This window comes from Crocuta crocuta, unplaced genomic scaffold, assembly GCF_008692635.1.
Source record: "Crocuta crocuta isolate KB4526 unplaced genomic scaffold, BGI_CrCroc_1.0 scaffold140, whole genome shotgun sequence".
Lineage (NCBI taxonomy): Eukaryota > Metazoa > Chordata > Mammalia > Carnivora > Hyaenidae > Crocuta > Crocuta crocuta.
In genome coordinates this window covers 1,252,325-1,279,851 of record NW_027527775.1, presented here as the reverse complement: position 1 = coordinate 1,279,851, position 27,527 = coordinate 1,252,325, and the positions used below count along the sequence as shown (strand labels likewise).

General features: G+C 35.1%; 1 long non-coding RNA gene across 1 annotated transcript in view; it reads left to right on the top strand.

Moving 5' to 3' along the window:
• LOC144239288 (uncharacterized) overlaps nucleotides 1-25,559 on the top strand; it is a 62,032-nt gene extending 36,473 nt beyond the window's left edge. Inside the window, exons 2-3 of the long non-coding RNA XR_013337368.1 lie at nucleotides 3,873-3,943; nucleotides 25,497-25,559. This is a non-coding gene — a long non-coding RNA (uncharacterized LOC144239288). The remainder of the gene's footprint in view (nucleotides 1-3,872; nucleotides 3,944-25,496) is intronic.
• The last annotated feature ends 1,968 nt before the right edge of the window (nucleotides 25,560-27,527 follow it).

The following is a 27,527-nucleotide window of genomic DNA, read 5'->3' as shown; positions in this document are numbered from 1 at the left end:
AATTAGCCTTTATTGGTTGTCTGATTTCTATCTAGCAGGGTGACAGGCATACATTATCTCTAATTTTCATCAGAGAATATACATACATATGTAAACACATACACATTACACCTAAACATACAAACATTGATATATTCCTATCTAAATGAACCTTTGCACATCAGACTACGAGTGTCTACGTTGGAGAATGTCTATCCTGAAGGTAAATGAAGAAGTCTTCGGTGCTATTAAGAAGCAGAATTTCCAGATTCTAACTTTGTTGTTCCTAAAAATGATCTTTCCATGAACATGTCTGAGATGAAAGAGCTCATCTTGTCTTTCTGACCTCCCCTTTTACAAAAGGGAAAGTACATCTTTCCCCACCTGTGAGTCTTCCTCCGTGTGTCAGCTAAGGTCTTAAGAGCCTTGGGGCAGCCATCAAGAGAGGGTCTGAAATGTCGGTGTCGAGAGAGTCCATGGCTCAGATGACTTGGTGAACTGGTTCACATCACGTAGCTTCCACTTCTTTGCTCTGAGGGAGAGCCCGTTAGATTATTAACAATGACTGTTTCTAATGACAAATGACTGTGAAATTTTAATGCATAATTCAGAAGGATTTTTTTAAAATGATGTTGCTCTAACCAAACTCCTTCCATTTACATAGACTTATTTATGTGAGTAAAGTTTTCAGAGATTGCATCTATAAAAATAAAATGTAGGAATAAAATTGACAATGAATTTCATCCCATTCTAGCAGTAATAACCCTTGTCATATGTCCCAATCAAAAACTAAATATGCTAACTGGCTCCATGCATCTTATTAAGACAAGTATTTCTGATGAAAATTGACTTTAGGTTTATTAATTACTTAAAATTAAAAAATATATTTGTTATTTTTTTATTTGAATTCTAGGAAAATTGTCATGAAAGTGTGATTCTGAAGAATGTTAAACACTTGGAGAATTAAGGTCACATAAAATAATAATACATTTTGATATATATTTCAAGCATTATCTGAAAACTATGGCTGAGTCATCAATGAAAGGTTTGCTGGCATAGGTACATTACATAAAAATAATACTCTATGAGAATGAAAATATTTTAAAATTTATTTTAGGGAAAGAATGCAAACAGAGGATATGGGCAAAGGGAGTTGGAGAGAGAGAGAGAGAGAGAGAGAGAAAATGAATCTTAAGCAGGTTTCATGCTAAGCATGGAGTCCAAGGCAGGGCTCCATCCCATGACCCTGGGACCATTGACCTGAACTGAAATCAAGAGTTGGACGCTCAAGTAACTGAACCACCAGGCACCAATGAAAAGGAATTTAAAAAGAAAAGAGTAATGCAAATTGTTACAAAAAATCCTTTTTGAATTATAAATTTTATATGGTACTTAAATTTCACTGGATATATTTAAATGAATAAGTTAACCATTTACTTAAAATTTTCAGTATTAAGACACACTGGATATTATATCCGTTGTGTCTATTTGAATTTACATTTCATTATTAAAATGTCAACTCAAGTCTTCTGTTCAACACATCAACACTTGCCTCCTAATTTCAGCCTAATCTTGTTGCCTTCTACATTTGTCTTACTAATAGCCTTGTTTATATCAGAGGCATCCACCCTGAGTCTACTGGGTTCTGAGAGAGGCACTCTTTGCTCATCTGTCCTTCTCAGAATATTAGCCCTTTCTACTTCAGTAAGCATTCTCCTTGATGGCTTATAATGTGAATAGTATGTGCCACTAGTTACATGTTTTTATGATGAGTGAGGCAGTTTATAATTGCAGTCTATACCCTACAACTTCATGATACTGAATACGTAGTACTGTTTAGTACCAAAAACATGGTACTGCTTTTGGGACCCTTTTTAATTTCTGTGGGCCTCAGTTTTTTTCACTTAGAAATGAGGTTAATCATAGCAACTATTTTATGGGATTGTTGTGAGGAATAAATTAATACATGTAAAGTGCTTTGAACATTACTTAATACATGAAATTATATTATCACATATTCTACATATGGCTGAGGGAAATACTACTTTATTAGTCACCTCTGTCAGTTTCTATGGATAATATAAAACTCACTAAAACCTAATGAATGCATGTTATCACTTCCCTTAGAACTAGTAATTAGACCTTAACATAATCCCATGCAAAATAAGTTGAATTCCATACAAAAATAAGCCTTTTTTATGTACTGTTTCACTTCCATGTGAGTACCAATTTCATCTACCTTATTTTTCAAATTTTGGTTTTTTTTCTCGTAACTAAAGGTATGTTTTTTGTAAGAAATTCGAAGACTTTGCTGAGTATGAAAGAACAATTTAGAGTTTGTTTACATTGGAACTAAAGAAGTTGTCAAATTACCTAGTGATTGATAGCATTTCTTTTTCTTTTCCAGAGCTGTTAGATTTTTTATTTTGTTTTTTAAAAAAGTTGGCTAGTCTTCCTGCTCAGTGTGTGCAGAGAGTAAACAGAGATTAGTAGTCAAAAGTGCAGATTTAAACCTTCTATTCTGTTCACATGGTAACAACTGACTCTTCCCTAAGCCTCCCTTAGTTTCTCTGTGCCCAGGCACACTGAATCTATCATTTTCAGTCAACTTCCACCGCCCCCCTTTCCTCCCTCTCTCCCTCTCTCCCTCCCTCCTTCCCTCCCTCCCTTCCTTCCTTCCTTCCTTCCTTCCTTCCCTGTCTGTCTTTCCTTTCTTCTTCTCCCTTCCCCTATTGCAAGCTAGCCTGAATGGTGAAAGATTGAGTCTACATTCTGGATGTGCTACCACACTGGGTAGTGGACCCAAACACTTTGGTTAAATGCCAGGAGGTTTCATCATTCGGGCTTTACATGACACAGGTATAATATTTGGAGAGGTCAATTCTCTTTACCTTGACTGCTCACTGCTGGTGAAGCAAAGTCATCTAAGAATTTCTATTTTCTATTATTTGAGATATTTAAAAGAAGAGGATTGTATGTCAGTTATGATATTATTCTGGAATAATTCATATCATTGGGTAGTATCCCTTTTACCTAAAATGCTAACATGTACCTTATTTGAATGTCTGCTTTGGACTTGGTAAGGGAAGCAAGACAATGATTAGTGCTAAAAATTAAGGGTATGAATTATTTATGCAGGATCTTATAGGTGGTCTGTGGTGGAAGTGGCCTTGAAAGCAAAATACCTGTATACTTAGACAGTTTGCATGTAATGATCAATGTGTAATGATCCAATCGTGGTACCAGGACTAGGTCCTATACTAGGAGTTTACTAAACCTAGGTCATTTGTTTATTCCAAAAATTACTATTGAGTGTTTACATCTAGATATAAAAGCAACAGATGGTAATGATCTGTTTTTAATTCCTGAATTTTAAGGGGGGAAATATGTGTGGTGCTCAGGTGGCTTAGTTGGTTAAGGGTCAGCCTTTTGAGTTTGGCTCAGGTCATGATCTAACAATTTGTGAGTCTGAGCCCTGAATTTGGCTATGCCCACAGTGTAGGGACTACTTGGGATTCTCTCTCTTCCTCTCTCTCTGCCCTTCTTCCACTCATTCATGTGCACACATATATTCTCTCTCTCAAAAAAATTTTTCTTTTTTTTTTTTTAAGAGAAAGGGGGAAATCTGCCTTTCATTGAAAGTTAAACCAGTGCTAGCTAAGGAATATTTTTAGTTTCATATAACATATGAAAAGCCTGGCTGATATTTTATGTCTTCTTTTTCCAAAACCCTCTGTTACTTTCCCCCTTAGAAAAACAGATCTATTTGATTTTAGGCTATTTCCATTGGAGACATTGACATTGACACCAGTTATTTATTTATTGTTATCTAGTGGGTTCCTTTCTTTTAATGTATGCTATTCCCTTTAACATATTGGTGCCATCTTCCACAGATCTCTGAAAGACAGTGGTTGTCACATTTCCTATTTGTGAGTTTCTGGATGTCCAGTTGTGGCTTAGAATTGTAAGTATTTACTGTTCAGCAAGAAGTATTGACACACTTCCTCTAATTTTGAAAGTTCCTCTAATTGTGGAACTTCATGTAGTTGACCTCAATTTAAATATTAAATTGTTGGCTATTTCATATTGTTTTGTTCTATTTCTTCAGTTATTAAGTTATTTTAACATAAACCATTAAGTTAAAGTGTAATTAATTTAAACTTTCTGCTTTTAAAAAATTTTTTCTTTAAATTCTAGTTAGTTAAAATACAGTGTAATATTAGTTTCAGGAGTGGAATTTAGTGGTTCATCACTTTTATATAACACCCAGAGCTCAATTAACAAGTGCCCTCCTTAATACCCATCACTCATGCATCCCATTTCCCATACACCTCCCCTCTATCAACCTTCATTTTGTTCCCTGTAGTTAAGTCTTTTGTGGTTTGCTTTCCTCTCTTTTTCCCCCTTCCCCTATGTTCATCTTTGTTATTTCTTAAATTGCACAAATGAATGAAATAATATAGTATTTGTCTTTCTCTGACTAACTTACCGTAATACACTGTAGCTCCATCCATATCATTGCAAATGGCAAGATTTCATTCTTTTTGATGGTTGAGTAATATTCCATCGCATGTATATACTGCATCCTCTTTATCCATTCATCCGTAGATATATATTTGTGCTCTTTCCATACTTTAGCTGTTGATAATGCTGATACAAACATCAGGGTGCATGTGCTCCTTTGAATCAGTATTTTTGTATCCTTTGGGTAAATATCTAGTAGTGTAATTGCTGAGTTTTAGGGTAGTTCTATTTTTGACTTTTTTGACCAAACTGCATACTGTTTTCCAGAGTGGCTGTACCAGTTTTCATGCCCACCTACAGTGTATGAGGGTTCCCCTTTCTCCACATTTTTACCAATATCTATTATACTTTCTGTTTTAACATTTAAAATTTTATTAATCAGTTACAAGTAGTATTAATTCATTTCCTTAAATTATGTTTCTAATTAAACCAAGCACTGTATGTAGGTATTTTAATTAAAAAGATTCAAGCAATACATATAAAACAATTGGGAGAACCTCTTCCTTTGTTCCAACTCTTTCTAATTCTACTAATTTTCCCAGAAGCACAATCATTGATAGGTTCTTGCATGTTCTTTCAAACATTCTCCTGACACATAATATATAGGTCTGTCCTACATTATTCCATGCATTCTGGGTATTTATTGATACCTATGAATCTGGAAACTCAAGTTGCCTTAATTCTTAGAAGTTGTTTTCTATCATTTCTTCAATTCTTTACAATTTCTACTTGCACTGCCTACTCACCCCCCAGCCATTTCTTTCTTTCTTTTTTTTGAATCTTCTTCATATTTATAACTCCCTGATATGTTCTTTACTCTCAGGTCTTTTGAATAGTTTAATGGGAGAATACTTTTCTTAATATTTCAGCTAACTAATAAACATTACAATTGAGTACATTTTACTTTTTAGGTTGTCTATTGTTTTGACAAACATATTCTTGAAAGTTCTGAGAACTTCAGGTATTCCTTTTTCATGTATATACAGTTTCTGACATCCTTGTTGTTATTAGTCATACTTACTAATTAAACTGGCATTGGTGTTAGATCATTGAGCTTGTTATATTCTGAATTCGGTGTGTGTTGTTTCTGGCACTGTGCTTGCTCAAATGCTTATGGACTTTTGATGGTTAGCTCATTGTTTTGTTTTTGTTTTTATTTTTGTTACTGTTTTTGTTTTTGAAAGTCCTGTCCATCAGGCCATTCAGTTTATAGGAATAGGACATAAGTGACTGTAGGTGAAGTGTCAGAGTGTTGTGTGAGGGATAATTGAGGTGCAGTAAGCTAATTGGCCACTCTCATTTTTTTGCTTAGAGAGACTCACTTCCTGCTTTCTCAGACACATGTGCTCTTCATGACCATTGCTCAGAAAATGGGAAGAAGGTGGAGGGCACAGTAGGGTCCAGGCACTTATGTTGGTGACTCTATTACTTCTCATAACTCTGTCAGAACAGTTTTCATCTGTATCATCTTAGCTCTGAGGTCCTTGAAAATCTAGCCAGTAGCATTTTCTTCCTTATGATCTTTGTTTGTGAATTCTTTCCAGCTATTACTCACTCTCCAGCCCCACCAAGTTGGCTAATATACTTTCTTTGGGAATTCAGCAGACCTTGTACTCTTTCTTCTTTCATGATTTTTTTCCTTTTGAAAAAGTCTTGTTTTTTTTTGTCATTTTATGAGAAGATACTGATTTGCTCACTCTAGCTTGTTCCTTTCTTTTTATCTCTATGGATATATGATTGACAAATAATAATTCTATATTTTTAAAGTATATATAATATAAAATATAAATTGTGTCTATTTACATTTACTTGATCAATCTGACCTCTTGATTCAGTTGTCTCTTTCATGATTTTTTAAACAATAAATACATAGAATTCCTTTGCATTATACATTGTTCTTATCAGAATTGGCCTACAGCAAAATGGAGAACTAGACAAAATTTACTTATGTTTTTTTCCCATTCTGGAAGATTCAAAAATTTCAAAAATAATTTATACTCCCTTCTAAATGACTATTCAAAGATTAAGTATTTGTTTCTGAGTATCCTACATTTTCTTTAAGGGATCCAAATAATGTCCCTAAGCTTACATGTGTTTACAAGCCATATGGGAAAAGTTATAGGCAAAGATAGAGGACAAGGAGTTAAGCATAAGATTGCTGTTCTTTGTATCTTTAGCACAGAGACAAATATTATTAATTACATCCTGGTGCTGTTCTGGAAGGCCATGAAAATTACAGATAGTCAATATTAGTTGAAAATGGTGAATTATCCCAAAATCTTGGTATGAAACATTTGGTTTAACTTAGGACAAATTGAAGGAGAATGAGTTAGCTAAGTTATTAAATGATATTTGTATTATAAGCTTTTTCATTTTAGAATTTTATAATAACACAATTTTGTTAATAAAATAGACTGTGCTCAAGGTAAGTCAGAAGTTAGCTGATCAAGCTCCTAATTTAACAGAGGATTGAATGAGGAAAAGGAAATAAGCTGAATTTAAGTATATTCATTTAATTGACTATTGGAAAACAAAATTCTTTTTCAGATTCCTGGTTTCTCATTCTTCCCATTCTGATTTGCTGCCCACAAGGAGGGTTTTGAGTGGAATATTTGTCTCTAATCAGGAATTATTCCAAATGACAAATATGCGAATAGAGAAATACAAAAAGATCTTTTCCATCTGATCTCTTTAATAAGCTATAAAAATAGCATTTCCTGGTAACTTGTGTCTGATTTCTCTGAAAAAGGAGAGCATAGAAAGTGAAACAACAACAAAAAAATACACAGTATAATCCTTGAACTGATAAAATGGTTTCAATAAATATTAAAGAGTGAATAATATATTTTTTACAGGGTACATTTTATGTCATATACATTTCTCTTAATAGCCTCTGACTTTTCTGGTACATTTTAAAAATGGAAACAAAATAATGGGATGCTTTTTCATGAAACTAGAAATTGCCTCTCCACTCATAATCACTTCCACAAGCTCCATATACATGCTTAAATTTAACAATTGTTTTTCAATCAAAATCTGGAATAATATGCCATGTGGGGACTCCCCTCATAAATGGTAATAATCCCCTAGAAAACTACTTAGAGGGAACAAGGTTTATGATGACTCACGGTAATTCATATGCTGCTTCTTTTTTTTTTTTTTAATGTTTTATTTATTTCTAGGAGAGAGAGAGAGACAGCGTGAGCAGGGGAGGGTCACAGAGAGAGGGAGTAACAGAATCCGAAACAGGCTCCAGACTCTGAGCTGGCAGTTAGCACAGAGCCCGACGCGGGGCTCGAACCCAAGAACCGCGAGATCATGACCTAAGCGAAAGTCGGACGCTTAACCGACTAAGCCACCCAGGCGCCCCTGTAATTCATATGCTTCTTTGGTATAGAACGGAATTAATGTGATGACCCAAAATGTGTGTGCGTGGGTGTGAGAACACAATTTAGGCAATCTGAAAAATGCTCATCTTTCAAAATAGTAATTTTTGAATTGCATTAAAAAACACTAATTTGACATAAAATTTGATGCCTAAAACAGTGGGAATATAGTAACAGTAATCTAACTGGTTGCTTACAGTGTGTCAGACAGTTTTCTCAACTCTCTATTAAAATTAAGCCACATCATCCTTATAACACTATAAGGACAGGCATTACTGCTATTCCCATATTTAAAAAGCTTGGAAATTTGCTTAAGATTACATGTCAGGGATGTTACAGAATTTGAATTTCAACCAAAACTATCTGATTTCGAAATTGAAACCCTCACCTATCTCCAGGCTAATGTGGCCACATAGCCTCACACTCTTTAGTGTCCCTGCCTAGCAGTTTATATGTTAATAGAAACCTAGAAGTTCTCAGCATTTCAAATATTTTAAATTTTGTACATGGTGTGTGTGTGTGTGTGTGTGTGTGTGTGCATGTGTGTTTAGGAAGGTAGGGCATATTCTTAAACCATGTTTTTCTGGGGCACCTGGTTTGCTCAGTTGGTTAAACATCCAACTTTTTATGTTGGCTCAGGTCATGATCTTCACAGTTCCTGAGTTCCAGCCCTGTGTTGGGCACCAAGCCTGTTTAGGATTCTTCACCCCCCCACCGTTCTCTCTCTCAAAATAAGTAAACAAAAACTTACAAAAAATGAATTGTCTTCTTATTAACTCCTTTTCCCTCACCTCTATGGTTTCATCTTAGTGACTTTTTCCTTTTCATTAGTCTATTCAAAACGGAAAAAAATTGGGGAGGAAATAGCAAAAATGGTAAATAATACATTCGTTTTTTGAAGTGAAGATAAATGCTTAATATGGGCTTGTCCATGTTCTAGGGTCTGGATTTGAACTTGATTGCCTATGACCTTAAAATGTAAAATAGGCGTTCACTGTGTTGAATTAAGTTTGTGAAATGTTATCACCACATAATTGGAAAATTCTTTAAAATTTGTTATTTTAAATCAGTTTTGAGGGGAACTTTGTCTTCATTGATATCAATATCTAAAAGCGTTCTACTCAATCAGTAATGAAGTTTTTTGTACCATTTTCCCAAGTGGATGCAGTATTTTTAAAGTGACCATCAAAGAGCAGGGACTTTGTTTTTGTTTTTGTTTTTTAAATTATTGAATCAATCCCAACAACACACTCTGGGATAACATGCATTCAATAAATATCATGATGAATAAACCAGTTACAAGCATTTGTCTGAAATGATTATCTTTGTATTTTATAACTTGATTTAGGGAAACTGAACTACTGAGATCCTCTTTCTTTTTAATATTTTGCACTAAGAGGCTAAGAACATAGAAGGAAAATTACTCTTGGCTTGGATCCCACACTCCTTTTTATAACATACAGTTACTCTCAGTTACTTAATATATGTAAAGTATCTGTTATAGTACCTGGGACATGATAGGGTTTAAATAAATGGTGTCTATTATTGTAAAGAGGTTAAAAAAAAACCAATAAAAACACTGAGAATATTCTCATATAAAGTACTATGGATCAGAGAAGTAGTGCATTTATTTCAGATAGCAGGTTGAATCTACACACTTCCCTGCCCTCAAGTATATTGCTGTACTTTTGTTCTGAAGGAACTCTCATAATATAACCTAAACAGGAACTGAGCAAACAGATCATGGGAAGCCAGAAATACCTTTTTCTTCTGACAAATCTTTGCCTGTAGAAGCCACGTGGACCCTCCTTTGCCCTCCTGTCCAATATGATCAATCCTGTTTCCTCTATAGTTAGGACCCATGGAGATCTGGTTATTCTCTAACTCTTTATTAGCACTGAAAAGTATTCTAGACTCTTTTTTGGGGAAAAAATTCTTTACCCTACGATCTCCTTTAAAAATGGTTCTGCTCTCCATAGAGCTGAACTTGTTAAATTGTTGAAACATCTGTGTATGATACCGTTCCTTGCCTCCCATTTCCTCCTTGATCCTATAATACCACAACCCTGCACTCCACTGACTTGCTACCATTAATGTCTGTCAGTGTGTTAAATCCAAAGGCCCTTTTCTGTCTTTGTTTTAGTAGATCTCTCAGCATTCAATACAGTTAACCACTTTGTCCTTGAAACATTGTTTTCCCTCAGCATCTATGACATGCCACTGTACCTTTGTTTTCCCGCTAATTTGACAGTTTTATTTAAGGTCCTTTGTCACTTACTCCTTCTTCTTTTCTAAATATTGAAGATCTTTAGGGCTTAGCCCTGGGATTTCTTCACACTTTGTACTCATTTTGTAAGATATTACTAATTCTGTGCACATGTATAAAGACATGTTAAGGGGGAACACAGAATGCCCTCTTAACACGAGTTTGGAAGGGAATTTAAACTCTTTCTACCCATCATACTTTGGTCACTTTTATTTTACTGTTGAAATCATAATTTTCATATTGATAAATGAGGTTGCTTTTAGAAGAGCATGATTGGAATATCCAGGTGTATCTAAAATTTTATAATTAGGTTTCCATTATCTTGTATTTATGCGTTTGATTCTTAGGATCCCAAATGTGGGCTGTTATATTTATTCATGTTTCATTTGCTCATAGTACCTATAGTTTGGCATCCCAGTATATGGAGATTATTTTGAATCTTGAGTCTATCATTCAACAATTTCCTATCTCTGCTTTCTGAGGTGTAAATTGGAAAAGTATGAGTTTTGCTTTGTTGGAATTAAGGGAAAAGTGCTAATCGGGGAAGACTAGAAAAGAGAACTGAGGTGCTTCACCAAAGTCTCCACGTTTGTTGATATGAGGCATTGAACCTGATCCAGGGAAGGTCATTCAGGATGGTAACTAAAAACAAGGCTTATTAGACAGCCATGAATACATATTATAGCAACCCAATAATCATAAACACTTACTGGCTATGTACTATGTAGCTAGCACTTTTCTAAATGTTTTTGCATACAAAGCTCATGTAATCCTGACAGTACACCTATGTGTAGGGTAATACAATGAATAATATACCCATTTTGTAGATAAAGAATCTGAAGCATAGAAATGTTAGATAATTCTAAACAGAAATAGAATTTGACCCCAAGACATTTAATTCCAGATCTTGTGTTCTCTACTGCTATCTATGTTCCATTGCATAATTACCATAGGACACTTGAAAGCTTTTATTTTCTTTTGAAAAATACAGCCTAGATATTAGGCAATTCATTCTTTGGGAATGAATCATGTCATGTATTTAGCCAGAGTGATATAATTAAATCTTAGTGTAATTTAAACTAAAAAACTAATATAAAATAAATGACTATTTAGAAAAGGCATACCCTTAAAGGCCAAAAAACTTATTTATATACATATGGGCAATTTCAAAATGAAACTAATTTTTGAATGGATAATTTCAAAGCCTTCCTTAAAGTTTCTTTTTTTTAAAAAAATGTTTTTAATGTTTATTTATTTTTGAGACGAAGAGAGACAAAGTACAAGCTGGGGAAGGACAGATAGAGAGAGGGAGACACAACATTCAAAGCAGGCTCCAGGTTCTGAGTTGTCAGCACAGAGTCTGTTGTGGGGCTGAAACTCACAAACCATGAGACCATGAGCTGAGCTAAAGTCTGATGTTTAACCAACTGAGCCACCCGGGTGCCTCTAAAGTTACTCTTAAATTTGGTTTAACTGTTTTCTTTCTTTCTTTTTTTTTTTTTTTTCTCTCTCCTGACACATTATTTACTTTGTATCTCAACTGACAAGTCTTAAATTTTGTTTTGTACCTAGTCAGGTGTTCTACTTTGAGGGCAGTGGTGCCTTGGGATGGGAGTCTCATCAGCTATAGGGCACGCCTGCAGCAGTTTTCTGATAATAGATCATTTGAGCAATGCTATTCCCAGTACAGTTGTTCAGGGATTATGCTTTATAATCCAGCTATTTTCTGTTGACACTATTTAATATGCCAGACTGTTCTGGAAACTACATGAACTCTTTCAGGTGACTAGATACTGTGTAATGTTTTGAAACTGGAGTTTCCTAGGTAGTCCCCGTGAACCCTGAAGAAGTGAATTTTACTTCCAGATGTGCCCTATTTCTGAGAAGTAGGTTTAGATCCCTAGAGAAGTGGCTCAGTAAATGTTAATTGATGATGATGATGATGATGATGATACCAGAACTATAAACCAATCTGCTGTCTTTGTAAGTAGTATAAATGAGCTGTTCATTCCTGACCTCACTAACATGCATCTTAAATATTGGACTGATTCTGAATAAATATAAATTATATATTTTTATTGATCTTAATATATTCTATTATATATAGAGAATATAGAGAAACCCTCTATTTCTGTTGGTTTTGAATGTTTATTAGTATGCATGACATTAGAAAACTACTTTTAGTGTATTACATTATATTTTAGCTGGAAAAACTTACTTTTCTCTGAATAAAATCAAGAATACATTTATAAAAAATTAAACAGAGAAAAAGAAAAACAGTGAAAATTACCTCTAACATCACCATTTAGACATAACTACTATTAGTATTTTATTATATATCCTTCCAGTATTTTTTAATCAATCACTGTCTTTTATATTTATATTTTACATGGTGTCACATTAGTTTTTGGTTACAACACCTAAACTATTAAGTAGGTTAAGAATCTCTTTTTACATCACTATACAGTATTACGCAATATTCTTTTAATTGATGCACATGTTATTGCCATAATTTAGTTAATTATTTGTTTATCAGTGGACATTTCAATTTCAATTTTTTTTGCTATTGTCAAAGTAAATATCTTTACAGATAAATATGTTTGAATAAATATGTTTGGTTCCAGGAAAGAAAGTTGTTAGTTCAAACAGTTTACAAAAGTTTAGTTTTCCCAATTTGTCTTATAGAAGACTTATTTAATTTACACTTTGGGCCATAGTATATGAGTAATGCTTGGACTGAGTTTTAACATTCCTAGTACTCACCTAAAAAGATAGAAATGTGTTTAAGACAAAACAGGAAGAACAGGGGTTACATGAATTTCCTAACATTTGTTATACTTATTATAACCAGACTTGTCATCATGAGTTTGTAGTAATGCTTTAATCACAGGCTCCAAAAGCCAATAGGAAATAAACCTAAAACAGAAATGGTTATTGCCTTTTCTTAAATAAAATGATAAAGATACTTTCACCATGATGAATAGACTTTACATAGTGCTGTGTCCTATTTTCTTATATTAGAGAAGCATTGTTGACAGTATTAAAAAATACAATAATAGCAACATTTGTTATTTACTTTTTGCCAGGAACTGTTCTAAGTACATAGCATATTTCATGTTATATTCTGAATACTAATTTGGTATGAATTAACTGAAACATCCAACTCATGTTCTAAATTAAATAAACCACAATAATTAGATGTAGCTATCCTGGTTTGCTGAGACACCAAACTGTTGTTTCTTTCCAGAAATGTTGGTCTGCCTTTTGGATAGCATGAAAGTTCCTTAACTGTGTCCAGTTTTCCATGGGTAGAGTTTCCTGGACTTATTTGGCACTAAATATTTTCAAACTATTGTCACATAGATGTGATCATGTGCCTCTTACTTCCTAATATAAAATCTAAATGGTGTTAAGGAGGACTAAGCATACATTTTATATTTTAGGTGCAGCCTTGAGGTTGAGTAATTTAGTTACATTCAGCATGCTGCATTCAGTCATTTCTTTAGTTTCTCAAATTTTAAAATAAGGGAAGAACACCAGGATGTGGTTTAACTTTAAAGAATAATTTGAAGAAGAAAAAGAATATGACAATTTGGATACTTCATATATAATGTTTGATAAAATTTGTCATCCCTTTCCAGTGGGAGGGGGGGGCTCCTCTTTTAATCTAATTTGGCATGAATTTATTCTCTTCTTATGATAATAATTATTTTTCAGTTTCTTGTAAACATTCCTCTCTTGCTTTCTGGGCATATCCCAATCTTGATTAAACCTTACTCTGTCTTCTCTGTCTCTGGTCTAGAGCATTTGAACAAAGCTGGAGAAAGTCAGACAGGCTGGCCAAGACTCTCATCTTTCCACTGCCAGATCTATGGTGCAACACATTTGTAATTATGTATTTTCTCTTTCTTCTTCCTGTTACAGCAGATGGAATATCTAAAGCAGGCCTTGCACTCTGGAGCTCCTTGCTTCTCCCCTTTCCAAGGACTTGACTCCTGTAGTTCTTAACCCTCACTCTTAAACCATCAGTTTGTCTTTCTTAATTTTCATTTGTTACACATGCTGTAGCATCCCCGTTTTTAGAAAACCACCTTTGACCTCTCTTTCTTTTCTAGCTAGTAACCGATGGTGGCTCTTCTCCCAAACATAGTAGGACTTCTTGATAGAGATCTTTGTGGTTATCATTTCTACTTCCTCTCCTCACACCATTTTTGGCTGATACATCCAATAGCATTTATGTTGCCAAATCAGTGATCCCTTCTTATTTTAATCACCTGTTCATCCCATTGGTAGAGAGGGATTCCTATCCTAGGAATATACTGGAATACAAAATTTTGAAGTTCACTGACATGATCTGGAAAATGAAATGATTAAGAAATTATTATACAACAGCAATGAAAATAGAAATGCTAAGAAATCAGTTGAACAAAAGCTGTATGGAATATATGGGAAAAAACCCCATAAAGCCTTGTTGAGAGAAATATGACTTCACTAAATGGAACAGAAGAAAATTCATCATGGACAAGACATTATTTCTTTCCTGAATGATTCAATATGATTAATGCAAACGTAATAAATATTTGTATTTTATTTTATTTAAACTTTTTTTTTTAACATTTATTTATTGTTGAAAGAGAGAGAGAGACAGAACTCAAGCAGGGAAGGGGCAGAGAGAGAGAGAGAGACAGAATCTGAAGCAGGATCAAGGCTCTGAACTATCAGCACAGAGCCCGATGCGGGGCTTGAACTCACCAACTGCGAGACCATGACTGAGCCCAAGTGGGACACCCAACTGACTGAGCCACCCAGGTGCCCCTGTATTTTATTTTAATATGACTGACTTCTGTAGAAGAAGGAAAAGAAAATGGACGGTTCAGTAATAGGCCAAGTGAATGGCTGAACACACAATTCCCACCACTGGACAGATAAGATTGACAGCAGTGTGTTAATCCCATATATCCACAATCTGAAGAAGGAGGACTCTGCACACTTTCTATCACCACTAGCAGGCTGTACTAGGAGGCGGAGTGACAACCAGGGGCTGTGGGAGGCAGGCTCTGTAGTATCAACAGGGTGAGGGGACTTCTGACTCCCACAGGGGAGTGTGATTGGCTTGTTTGAGTAACTCTGTGAGTTGGCTGGGTACGGAAACACTGGTAAGAAGGAGCTGAGCTGGCTGCCTTAGTCCAGGCATGGTTTGGAGAGGAGACCTCATCTACAGGAGTAGAGGCAGTTAGGCATTTGAGAACCTCCTGATTTCACCAGTTGTCAAGGCAACGTGTAATATTGGGCCTTAGTTTTAAGCATGAAGGCACATTTCTCTTTATTTATTCAACACAATTTATTCAACACAAACACTGCTACCTTTTTCATAAAACATTTTCTTATGTTGTATTCCATGAATCCTGGTTTTACTTTGAGCTCACTCGCTATGTTTTCTCAGTGTCCTTTGCTGAGTTTTTGGATCCTAAAGGTTGGAGATCTTCCGGTTTTAAAACTGAGTTTCTTGGGGCACCTGGGTGGCTCAATCTGGTAAGCGTCCGACTTCAGCTCAGGTCATAATCTCGCAGTTCGTGGGTTCGAGCCCTGGGTCGGGCTCTGTGCTGACTGCCAACTCAGAGCCTGGAGCTTGTATTTGAATTCGGTGTCTCCCTTTCTCTCTGACCCTCCCCTGCTCATGCTGTCTCTCTCTCTCTCTCTCTCTCTCTCAGAAATAAATAAAACAAAAAAATAATAAAACTGAGTTTCTTAGTTTATTTATAAACTCCTCTTTTGCATTCTCATTTGGTGGATGGTTTCATAGAACATCTGTGTATTGATAATGCCTCTAATTTTATTTTCAGACCTATTGTCACTTCAAAGCCTCAGACTTGTAACTCTTATCTCCTAAACTGGATCTCTATTTTGCATCTGAGAAGTATCTCATGTTTAATGTGGACAACGTTGTTTTTATTTTTTTCCACTGATATTTCCTTCCTAAGGCTTTTCCGTCTCAGAAAATCCAATTATATGCAGCTAGCTATTCAGATCAGAATCTAAGAGCTGTTTTTATTTCTCACTTTCCTTCATCCACTTCTCAATCTAGAAGCAAATCCTGCCAGCTCTTAGGCCAAAACATAACTAGAATTTATTTATTTCTATCTGCACCACCACCACCACCTGAGTCGAAAGCCATGCAGAAAACCATACTGATCTCCCAACCAGTCTTTCATTTTCTACTCTTATTCAACTTAATACCTTTTTGCTTAGATTACTTTTTTAAAAGTAAAAATAATTCATACCATCTATTTCTTAAAAGCTTCCAGCAGCTTCTCCTTGCTCTTGGAACAAAGCTAAAAACTCTCTGAAAAGGTAACCAGATAGAACGTGGACCTGCTTATCCCCTGATCTCACCTGGCATCTTCTCCCCTTCCCTTGCTGTTCCCTCCAGTGATCATGAGCTGCTCTGTTCTTCACAAATGTCTCCCCTGGAGTGTCTTCACTAGACACTGTGACTGTCCGGAGTGTTCAGGTATCTGGTCTCACTCTTGCTCTCTGCCTGAAAGTCACCTGAACAGAGAAGCCGTCTCTGACCACCAATGTATACAAACCGGTCGGGAAATGGAAGTCATCAGCTCTAACTATCTGAATAGCTCCTTCTGCCATCCAGTATTTTCCATGTATGTTTAATCTGTTGGGGCTGTTTCATCAATTCTTTTTGTTGACTCTTAACCAAAATTCTTAAAGTAGTTTTACACTTTTGAAATTAGAATTATGTCTTATAATCAATTTCTTCGTAATAGTGTAATTGGCGCTTTATTTTTCCTTAGCCTAAATTACGGCAAATCTTAAAATCAATGCATCTTTGATTCAGTGATTATAGTGTTTATCTAATTATTGATTTATTTTATGATTGAAAGTCTGTAACCCATTACATTAGACTGTAAATTCCACTAGAGCAGGGATCTTGTCCAGCTGGTTATATAAGTAGAACCTAGAATAATGCCTGTACTGAAGATAGTTTTTTGTTGACTCTATGAAAAAAATCAATGGTGAGCTAATATTTAACAGAAAACTGTTAAAGTTGTCTATTTAAATTCAGTAATTAGGTAATGAATGCCTGTAAGCACCATTATATATAGCAATATTCTGGAAGTCCTAAGCAATGTGATTTTAAAAGAAGAAATTTTAATATTAGGGACAACAAATTGACGTTATTTGCAGAAAATATGACTGCCTTTAGAAAAGAAAAAAACAATACTAGTTTTATGCTTAATAAGAGAGTTAAATAGGTTGGTGAGTGCATGAAAAATATACTTGAATACAAAATTTGGAAACTGATCAACCTGATCTGGAAAACTAAAAGATTATTATACAACAGAATGAAAATAGAAATCCTAAGAAATCAATTGAACAAAAGCTGTATGGGATACATAGAAAAAAAAACCTATAAAACCTTGCTGAGAGAAATATGACTTCACTAAGTGGAACAAAACAAAATTCAGCATGGCCAAGACATCATTTCCCCCTTAATTGTTCAATGTGATTAATACAAATATAATAAAATTTGTATTTTTTAAAAATGTGACTCATTTCTGTAGACGAAGAAAACAGAATGGATAGTTCAGAGACAGGTAAAGTATATAGGAAAATATTTTCAACCTTGATTTCCCTCCTTTTTTGCTTTCTGTGGTTTTAATTGAGCATATAATATGCGTATATTTTATCTTATTTTTTAATTTATCAATGATACTTTTCTAAAAGCGTTTTAATGATTTTCTTAGATTTTACAGTATACATTTTTCCTGATAATGTGGCTTTATTAGTTTTATTTTATCTTGCTATTTTTTTAATGTTTATTTTTGAGAGATAGAGTGATAGTGGGGGAGGGGCAGAGAGAGAGAGAGGGAGACATCTGAAGCAGGCTTCAGGATCTGAGCTATCAGCACACAGCCCTACATGGGGCTCAAACCCGCAAACTGTGAGTTCATGACCTGAGCCAAAGTTGGATGCTTAACTGACTGAGTCACCCAGGTGCCCCTATTTTATTTTATTTTTAAAGTAATCTCTACACCCTACATGGGGCTCAAACTCACAGCTCCTAGATTAAGAGTCATATGTTGTACATACTGAGCCAGCCAGGTACCCCTTCAGTATACATTTTTAACTAATCTGAGTTCACTCTCTAAAAATACTGCCCCCCTTCACATGTAGTACCTGTTCCTTATCGTAACAGTATTTTCAATCCTCTTTCCCATCTCTTTATGACATTGCTCTCATTCGTTTTACTTACCTTATGCTTTATAATCCTCCAATACACTACTACAGTTATTAAACAACCTATCATATTTTAGATTAAGAATATGAAAAAGATAACATGTTACCTTTATTTAATCACTGACGTTTTTCTTTATGTAGATCCAAATTTCTGACATGAATAATTTTCCCTCTGCCTGAAAATCTTATTTTTAACATTTCTTGCTGGACAGGTTATCGGATGATGAAGTCTTCCGGTTTTGTTAGTCGAAGAAAGCTTTTGTTTTCCCTTCACTTTTGAAGAATAGTTACACTGGATGTAGAATTCTAGGTTGGTAACCTTTGTCTTTCAACATTATAAATATTTCATTCTACTCTGTTGTTTGCATGTTTCCTGGTGAGAAGTCTGCTGTAATTTTTTTTCCTTGTTCCTTATAGATGAGGTTTGTTTATTTTCCCTCTAACTTCTTTCAAGAATGTCTCTTTAGCTTCAGTTTTCTGCAGTTTGAATCCGATATGCCTTGGTTTAGATTTTTTGGAATCTATCCTGCTTGATATTCTCTGAGCTATCTGTATCTGTGGTTCTATTTATCATTGACCTTGGAATATTCTTCACTAATATTTCCCCTGCTCCATTCTGTTTCTTTCCTTTTTGACATTACAATTAGATAGACGTTGCAGATTTTGATACTACCCCACAGTTGTTTTATATTCTATTATGATCTTATCATCTTTTACTTTCTTTGCATTTCAGCTTGAAAAGTTTCTATTTACTTGTCTTGAAGTTCCCAGATTCTTTCCTTGGACACGTTGAATTTATTAACATACCTATCAGAGATGTTCTTCATTTTCATTACTGTGTGTCTGATTTGTAGAATTTCATTAGATTCTTGCATATAGTTTCTTTCCATCCCTCTGCTAACATTACCCATCTACTTTTGCATGTTGTATATATTTTACTTAAAACCCTTAACACATTATCTCAGTTATGTTAAATTCTCTGTCTCATCATTCCAAAATCAGTATTACATCTGAGTCTGGTTCTGATTATTACTTTGTCTCTTCAGAGTATTTTTTCTTGGCATGCCGTATACATTTTTTTGTTGTTGAAAACTAGACATACTGTGTTAGGTAATAGGAACTAAGGTAAATAGGTTTTAGTGTAAAGGTTTACGTTAGTCTGGGTAAAGAGTTGGGTGTATTTGATGTTTGTTGTGACTATATGTTGCAGAGGCTTCAGATCCCTTTAGTGTCTTTGTTTTTGTCTCCATTCTTGACTTTGAATATATAGTCCTTCTGAGAAAAATTCTGAGTCTTACAGATTTATCAGCTGTGCTGTCCTGTCAGTATACTGGAGCCTATTGATGTGATGGAAGGTATTGAGGAGAGTGTTCTAAAACCTTCCAAATAAATCTCAGTCTTAAGTTGGCTTGTTTTCCTGGATTGTGACCTTCACAAGTGGTGTATCTTTTATTGCCCCCTCTCCCTATTCCATTCCCTGATTGCAGTTTCCCCAGATTGTTTTTTGAAGTTTTGATTCCTGTTGACTCTGATAATGTTTTTGTTTTTATTTTGTTTCATTGGATGAAGCAGAAAGCCTGGGCAAAGCTGGCCTGGGAGTCATTTTTGTCTTCCCGTTGGGATACAGCTTCAGAATTGAACTCTGACAAAGTCCTTTATTCTGGAAAGTAGGCTTTTTTTATGGAGAAAGACCTAGCATTTTTCATGTTTGTTACTCTCTTTACCCGCCAAAGCTATGAGGAGATTTTTCTCAAATCCACACTGTGAGAATCTGATAGGGTTCCTGGAAAGAAAATCTATGAATGTGTATGTGGAACTCTAAGACTGTGGCCCCAGGAATTTCTTTCTCTTGAGCGAGTCCACACTCAGCCTCCACCCATCAAAATTACCTTGTAAGTGTTCCTACCAGTTTATGGTTCAAGAAGTTTTTGCTCTAGGTAATCAGATTTTGGGTGCTTCATCTCTCTAGCATTTTTTTGGGTGGTGGTTCAGCCTACAAATTCAGACCCCTTGACTTGGAATTTGCTCAGCTTTTTATAGTTTTATAGATGGGACTATCAACATACTTGCTCTTTACACAGTAAAGCTGAAATTGTATATATTAATTTTTTATTTTTTAAATTAATGGGAGGAAAGTATATCAAATTTATGTTGTTAGTATATTTATCTGAGTTATAAACTTTATATATCTTTTTCACATTTAACACCCACACAAATTACAAATGAACTCAAGATTTTACTATATAAAATGAGGTCATTTATTTTATTTTTTAAAATAGTTTATTATCAAGTTGGTTTCCATATAACACCCAGTGCTCATCCCCACAAGTGCCCTCCTCCATGCCCATCACCCCACTTCCCTTTCCCTCCACTCCCATCAGCCCTCAGTTTGTTATCAGCACTCAAGTGTCTAAAATAAGGTCATTTAAAACCTGGAAATGAATGTTACATGATAAAACATTTAAAAAGTATAATTGGAACAGGCTTTTATCAATGTATCATCAGATCCTAGCCTAGGCTGAAGGCATGCATGATTCGATTCACAGATTTGACTACATAAATGTAAAAAAAAAAAAANCAAAATTGCCAACAAAAAAAAAAAAAAAAAAAAAAAAAAAAAAAAAAAAAAGTTCCCATTCTATATCAAACTAAAACAAGAAAAATATCCTACCTCAAACAATGTTTAGTGCACATACTGAGGGGGTACCTGGGTGCCTCAGTGGGTTAAGCGTCCAATCTTGGTTTCAGCTCAGGTCATGATCTCATGGTTCATGGGTTCAAACCCCTCATCAGGCTTTGTGCTGATAGCTTGGAGCTTGCTTGGGATTCTGTCTTCTTGTCTTCCTGCTTCTCCCCCACTTGTTCTTGGGCTCTCAAAATAAATAAAAGTAAACTTTAAAAAAACTGCAAATACTGAAGTGAAAAAATTTAAACCTTTATGTCAGTGGAAATTTTACTATCTTGATCTGATAAAGGAATATATACAAATAAATAGAGGTAACCACTCCTCTGTGGGGAAAAAAACCCAGACTGTGGGTAAAAAGAAAAGTACAAATGACCAATCGCCACTTGAATAGTTGCATAAAAATAAATGAAAATTTGGCAATAGTGAAATAACACCACCATGATCCAGGCTGGGCTAGTGTGCCTCTAAGTTGGTAAGAATTTGTAGATGACAATATCAATGTGTATCAAAATACTTAAAGTTTACAAATCTTGAATTCCCAATTATCCTCTAGATTTTTTTTCTAAATAATCTGGGAAAAATTCCCATGTATTCATCATGATAAAATGTCTAATACCTAAGCACTGGAAATAATATCCCTCAAAGGTGGTATGGCTTGGTAATTTGTCACATTAATACAGTGAATAAAATATTAAGCACTCATTAAAACTAATAGTGTAGAGCTTTAATTTTTGACCTGGAAAATGTTCATGATTCTTTTTTGGTGCAAAAAAAGATAGACACTAAACAAAAGTGAGAACTGTGGTTATATTTAATTGATAAAATTACATAACATTATTGAATGCTTTTTGTGACAAGTAAATACCTGTAATTATATCTCTTATCAAGAGGTCTTTCCGACTCAAAGTGCTTTTAGAAAAATGAGAGGTTCTTACAAGTATTAAAGGACCCAGTGCCAGAGCTGATTAGAGGAGGGATAGACCAATGATCTCAGGGAGGGCAAAGAGATTTTTGTCATTTAATAGTTTTAATTTAGAAAACCTGAAATTAGTTTCAAGTAGAGCTATGAGATCATTCAGATTTGCAGACTAAACTCATACTGGGCCACTCTAATGAACCATATGTAATCTGATGGGTGAGCCAAGGAAGTCCTAGTGATAAAAATCATAAGGTAGTACCTCAGAGAATATCAAAGAAAGATCAGACCATCAGAAAGAGAAAGAACAAGATGAGAACAAGAATGAAAGATATTTAATGCCTAACTTTCAAGTTCCCAGTGTATTTTTCAGAAGGCAATGTTCTGTTTCTACAATTAGAGTTTAATAGTATTTTGTTAATAAATTCTCTTTCTTCTGGCCTGGGCTTGCCCAGATTTTAGCATTCTGCAAACAAATGATTATAAGACACTAGTAAAGTACAAAAAGATTACTTCTAAAACTGTGTGTTCTCTTTCACCTACCAATTCCATATATAGGAATTTCTCCTAAGGAAATAAATACATGATAAAAAAATTATCTAGCAATGCAATTAGAGTACTCTTTGTAAAAGCAAAATTTGAAGATAGTCTAACTATCCATCCTTTATTGGGTTTTATGACACAACATAAAAGTATGGTATCATTTTTTTAAGTTTATTTATTTATTNGGCGGGGAGGAGAGAGAGAATCCCAGGCAGGTTCCAGTGCTGTCAGGAGCCCAGTACAGGGCTTGATCTCAGGAACCTGTGAGATTGTGACCGGAGCTGAAATCAAGAGTTGGTAGCTTAATCTACTGAGCTACCCAGGTGCCCTGAGTATGGTATCATTTTGGTAAAAATTATAGTGCATAGATTTTCATAGAAACAGAGACTCAAAAACTATTAAGTGTTATATGTCATCATGGATTACTTTTATAGTTTTGTGTTCTCTCTCTATCCCTCTTTTTTTTTAAAACAATTTTATTGACAAACATGTACTATGTTACTTTTTGTAACAAGAATAAGAATGTCTGTTGCTTTTAAAAAGATAAAAATAATTTTGCTCTGACTCAAGGGAGCAGTCAGACCTAGTCTCTGGATCCCCTCTTATTATCTGGATATTACCATACCCCAAGCTACTCTCTTTTCTCTTCTCCTTCCCCCATCTCAGTAGGGTGGCAGAAAAAAATCTTTGTTTCCTCTTCTGCCACACATAAAGCTTTGTCAGGTTCTACTTACTGTATCTTTTGAACTTGAGTTGGTTTCGGTGCCTACTCTCCATCTTCATTGTCATGGTCACTGCCTTAGTTTAGATTCTCATTATTTGTCATTCTTCAGTGATCTTTCTGGCTCTATGACCTTAGCCTCTGACCTCCCCTCTGATGATAACAAGCTATCACAGAAATTTGTTCTTGTTAACATCTCATTGAATATTTCACCAAATCTCCATTACTCAGGTCAGGTGTTGGCAAACTTTGTCTATCAAGGGTCAGATAGTGACTGTTTTTAAGCTTTGTGGGCCATAGAGCCTCTGTTGCAACTATTTGAAAGCAGCTGAAAATAATATGTAAATGAACAACTGTGTGTAGTACAATAAAACTTTATTTTCAAAAATAGGTGGTGAGCCAGATTTAGCCACCAGCCACAGTTTACTGACACCAGATCAAAACACAGCGTTCAGTTTTCATCATATTTACTTTTCCATCTCATATTTCACTCCTCAGCTCCCAATTCTTTCTTTTTAGACTCCTAGTTTTCCATTTAATTTACATGGATTAACACTTCTGTCTTTCAACAGCGGAAAATAAAGGTAGCATAATTTTCTCTTTTTGTCAGGTCTCCTTCCTGACCCCTTGACAAGAGCTTATTCATCCTTCAAAACTAAGATTAAGCAGCAGTTCCTTTGAGAAAAATTTCTCTGGCCACTCACATTCTCCTTTACCTTAAAAAAAATTTTTTTTTGATGTTTATTTTTGAGAGAGAGACAGAGTGTGAGAAGGAGAGAGACAGAGAGAGAGAGATCTAGAATCTGAAGTGGCCTTCAGGCTCCTAGCTGTCACCTGCTGAGCTGTCAGCCGCTGAGATTATCTAAAAGTGGATAATATAACAGAATAACAGAGCCCCATTCAGGAGCTGAACTCACGAACTGTTAGATCATGACCTGAGCTGAAGTTGGATGCTTAACTGAACCGCCCAGGTGCCCCATTCTTCTTTATCTTTTGTTACAAACTTCTGCTTATTCTACCTACCATACTGCACTGCAATCACTTCCTTTTCTGTTTATATCTCTTTCTAGACTATGAGCTACTTAAACATAGGGTCCTGATGGTAAGCTTTTAACAAATATTTGGAGAATTTAACAATAGAATTGTATATAAGAGTGGGTCTTTGGAAAGCTTTCTTAAAGGGTATTGTTGGCGTGGTGGCATGGATTGAGGACATCAGTAGAAACATAGGGCTTATCAAACAAATGGTTCTCATGAGGGTCTACCTGATAAGGTCCACAGGCAAAAGAGAGCTTTCAGCACAGGACCATAGGGACCACACATTTATACTCAGGGAAGATGGAAAGCATTTTCCACGCATTAAAGGTGTGAGGTCTAAGAAAGCGTATGTATTTTTATGTTAAGATTCTTTTTGTTTTCATTTTGGATTTAGGTGAGAAAATTGAAAATACGAAGAAAGGAAATGTAAAGTTTTTCTCCATTAATCTTCCTTTAATTGTTATCTTATGTTTTATTTTTGTAATAATATGTATGAGGTTGTTTTGCTGATAGGTTCATACAGCACAATGGTCTATGCTGCATAGATGTTAGTGGTGTTGAATCATCAGTGCAGAGTCCTACCAACTGCTACTTTTAGCAAAGATTGCCTAAAATTGTTAACACAGTGTGTCTAATGTCTTAAAATTAAAGAAAATAGGAGTCTTTCTGCAAATACATCTATACAAGAAATAAGGTCATCACAGCACATACAAAACAGTTCCAGCTGCTAAAAGACGAACACACACTGCAGTGAAAATATCTCCTCCATCTATCTCCCAGGTTTTTACATGCTTGCTGAGTATAGGAGTCTTTTGTTTCTCCCCCCTCCAGTTTTCTGTGTCATTATCCACTTTTAGATCATCTCAGCTACAAGGGACCCTGGTGGTATAAAGGCAGAAACCTAAACTGAAAGCCTCCTTAACTACCCTTGTTAAGTAGGTTCAATACCCACTAGTGTTTTACTCCATTCGGAGCATTTAAATTGAACAAGGACAAGGTCTGTGATACAGATACTTGAGTGGAAGAGACTGTAAAAGAAAGAACAAAGGAAATGATAGAATGCCTTATATGGAACCATCAATGGCTTTAGCTCCAGAGGAAAGATGGACACATTTGATTTCATCAGGGGCTGTAGAGAAAATAGTACCATGGATTGATATCTCTCTTTCTTTCTCTTACAGACATACTCAACATTTCTGAGCAATGTCTCTACACTATAGCATACGCTGGGAAGTGTCATGTACCCAACTAAAAAATAAAGCATGAAGCTGACCTTTGTTATACTTCTGTTTTCCTGAGTCTAACACAGCACCTGAAACCTGGAAGGGGAATAATATATTTTTAAGTGGATGACTCTCTTTTACATTTCTGTCATTTTCAGTATCAGATTCTGCTTTTGATCCACGCGAATGAATTTGAGGCCTAGATTGCGATAGATTGCTGACTTCATGATGTTAAGTTTGAACTGGCCATTAGGTAGTACGTAGGCTTTTTTGAAAAAAAAAAATGGAGGCTAATTCTGATTTCTGTCTTTTATACTGCTAACAGTGCTGTTCCGTTCAAAGGCAGAGATTTTACAAGAGAATTTCAATCAGGTGTTATGTTGATTTGGGTGGGTTAAATTATGGAAAAGAGGTACCTGTAGTGATTTCATCAGAACAAGATGTGCCAAGAAGTATGACTTAGTGTGGGATACAGCCTGGGGCCCAGCAGTTGAGTCAAGAAGAAAGAGAGGCAGAGGAAGTTGGGAAGCTGGAAGTCCATGACATGCCTCTTGCCATGTTTTGAGGTAGAAATTAAATATCTTATACCTCATTATGCAATAAAGGTTCTTGATTAGAAACAATATGGTTCTTTGTAAATTGTACTGAGTATTAGGTTATAATAGTTACTTGTTTTTGTTTTTAAAATTTCCCGTTCATCTCCTAAACTGACATATACTTTTTATTCTTAGGCTAATTTGCTTTAGTATTTTTAAATTTATTTGATGTTATATTTATTTTACTTTAAATTTTGTGTTCATATTAAAATATTGCATGAATATTGTTTGAAATGAAAAAATAAAACAAAAGCCATGTAACAGAATGTAAGGAATTTTCTGCCACTTTTACTTCATTTCTGGAAGTTTGAGTTTGATGTATAATTTTCCAGTCTGCTCTTTGTGCACATAAACCTACATGGGATCCACACCTATATAGAATAGCACATAGAGAGATACCTTTAAAAGTAACCCAGGTGCAGGGTGCCTGGGTGGCTCGTTTGGTTAAGCGTTGGACTTTGGCTCAGGTCATGATCTCACAGTTCATGAGTTTGAGCCCCTGTCAGGGTCTGTGCTGATGGCTCAGAGCCTGGAGCCCGCTTCAGAATCTATGTCTCCCTCTCTCTCTGCCCCTCCCCTGCTCACACTCTTTCTCTGTCTCTGCCTCTGTCTCTCTCTCTCTCTCTCTCTCTTTCTCTAAAAAATAAACAAACATTAAAAAAATAAATAAAAGTAACCTGATGTACAGAAGTAGCTCCATAATTGTTCCATGAATATGTCCCTTCCAAGTATTTTATTTTAAAATATTTATAGAAGTTTAAAATTAATCATTTAAAAATCCACAAATTAAAAAGAACAAATACAGTGTATACCCATCATACTATATTGACAAAAGTTAACTTTTTGCCCATTTCCTTTATGTTACAAAGTTCAACTGCCTTGCTTATCCAATTCCATTCCCCTTCCTCCTCAAAAACAAGCAGTTTCTTGCATTTTTGTGTCTAGCTTTCCACTATAATTTCTATATTTTTACATTCAGAAACAAAATTTACATAAAAGACCTGATATGAAGTTGGATGCTTAACCAACTGAGCGATGAGGCACCCCTCTACTTCTCCTTCTTAAGTGACCAGATTAACTCTCACAATTTAGAAAGTATCTGTGTGCTCATTGTTGTCCAAATTATACCTGCAAAGTGGTTCTCTCTCTTGAATTCTAGTTTTTTATCCCCAATGCAACTCTACACTGGTATTACACAGACATCTTAAACTTAACATGTTCAAAATTAAATTCCTAATTTCCTTCACCTCATCTCATATTTCTTCTGTAATCTTTCCATTTCAATGAATGACTATTTCCTCCAACTAGTTGTTACACTCAAACCTCATAGGATTTTTTTTTTTTTAATCCTGACAGTCTATATCCAACCTATCAGTAATCTGTTTAGTTATGA